General features: G+C 50.8%; 1 pseudogene; it reads left to right on the forward strand.

The window, feature by feature from the left end:
• Positions 1-998: 998 nt before the first annotated feature.
• On the forward strand, positions 999-1,651 carry LOC105003452 (annotated as a pseudogene).
• The last annotated feature ends 471 nt before the right edge of the window (positions 1,652-2,122 follow it).

Below are 2,122 nucleotides of genomic sequence, written 5' to 3' on the forward strand. Positions count from 1 at the left end.
GGTAAGCTGGTTCACCTGCTTCGATCTCAAGGACGCATTCTTCTGCCTCCGGCTGTCACCAGCCAACCAGCCATTGTTTGCCTTTGAATGGGAGACCCACACTGGGAGAAAGACACAGCGTACGTGGACTCCAGTGCCTCAAGGCTTCAAAAACTCACCTACCCTGTTTGGTGAAGCCCTAAGTGTGGACCTTGCTGCCTTTCCCGGAGAAACTTTAAACTGCACCCTACTCCAGTTCATGGATGGCCTGTTGCTAGCCAGCCCCACCCAAGGGGACTGCAGGAGAGGCACCAAAGCCCTGTTGGCTCCACTCTCCACCACAGGGTGCAAGGTGTCAAGGAAAAAGGCTCAGCTCTGCAGACAGGAGGTCAAATACCTGGGGTCTGTCATCACAAAAGGGCATCAGGTGCTTGGACATGAGAGGAAGCAAGCCATCTGTTCAATACCTCGGCTGAACACTAAGAAAGAAGTCTGTGAGTTCCTTGGGGCTGCCAAATTCTGCCGGACCTGGATACTGGGTTTCTCTGAAATTGCCAAGCCTTTGTTTAAAGCCACAGCAGGATCTGGTAAGGACCCCCTGGAGTGGGGGCCTGAACAGAAAAAGGCCTTCGAGGAGATAAAGAGACTCTTGACCAGTGCTCCAGCATTAGGGCTGCCAGATGTGACACGGGACTTGGACCTCTTTGTACATGAGAAAAATCACACTGCCCTGGGGGTCCTCACACAGACAGTTGGGCTGTGGCAGCGCCCAGCTCCATATCTGTCCAAACGACTGATCCAGTGGCTGTGGGCTGGCCGACATGCCTCCAGGCATTAGCTGCAACTGTGGTTTTGGTCAGAGAAGCAGATCAGCTTACTCTAGGACAAAATATAAATGTAAAGGTTCCCCATGCTGTTACTGCCCTGAAGGACAGCCGGGGGCATAAGTGGTTGACCAACTCCAGGATGGCTCACTATCAAGGACTGCTTTGTGAAAACCATGGGTCCAACTCGAGACTATGTGCACGCTGAACCCCATCACCTTTTTACCTGTGGAATCAGAAACCCCTGGTCATAACTGTGAGGAGGTCATGGATGAGATTTACTTGAGCAGGCTGGACCTGACAGACATTCCCCTCCAGAACCCGGAACTGGAACTGTTCACTGATGGAAGCAGTTTCGTCCAAGACGGGCAGCACAAAGCAGGCTATGCCATAACAACTGATGAGAGAGTGAAGGCTGAGGCCTTGCCACAGGGTGGTCAGCACAACGGGCTGAGCTACAGGCACTTGCCCAGGTGCTAAGGCACACTGAAGGGAAACGAGTCAACATCTATACTGATTCAAGGTATGCCTTTGCTACTTTACATGTACATGAAGCCATTTATAAAGAAAGGGGACTATTGACAGCAGGGGGAAAGGAGATTAAAAACAAAAAGGAAATCCTTCAGCTGTTCGAAGCAGTCTGGAAGCCTTTCCAAGTGGCAGTCATCCATTTTAAAGACCATCAGCGAGGAACTGATCCGATCAGCAAAGGAAATTGGTTGGCTGACCAGGCAGCCAAGGAGGCGGTGACCCAACCGAGCCCCACAGTGGGCCCTGAGTCAGTCTTTAAGGTCCACTTGATGCCAGAATTGCCTCTGTCCCCGAGATACACCAAGGAAGAAGATTAATGGACTCTAAATGAGAGAAGAATAAAAGAAAAAGAGGGCTGGAGGAAGCTCCCAGACCAAAGACCCTTTGTCCCCAGCAATATAGCAATCCAGCTGGTAAAACAACATCGTGAGACAACTCATTTAGGAAAAACTGTGCTGGAGAGTATACTGAGCTGCTACTATTTCATTCCTAAGCTCCCAACCCTGTGTGCCCAGATCATTGCGAGATGTGTGACTTGTGCACAGAACAATGCCAGCGAATTTGGCACCCCAACTTGGGGTCTTGGCACCCCAAGACCCAACCTAGGGGTGCAGACCATTGGGACACTGCCCTTTAAAGATCAAAAGTGGACTTTACTGAAGTCAAGCCCTATAGGGGCTGTAAGTATTTACTTGTGGTAGTCTGCACCTACTCAGAATGGGCTGAAGCCTACCCCACTTGCACTGAACGGGCACAAGAAGTGGCCAAGGCCTTACTAAGAGACATAA

Source organism: Bison bison, unplaced genomic scaffold (assembly GCF_000754665.1).
Source record: "Bison bison bison isolate TAMUID 2011002044 unplaced genomic scaffold, Bison_UMD1.0 scf7180017864468, whole genome shotgun sequence".
Lineage (NCBI taxonomy): Eukaryota > Metazoa > Chordata > Mammalia > Artiodactyla > Bovidae > Bison > Bison bison.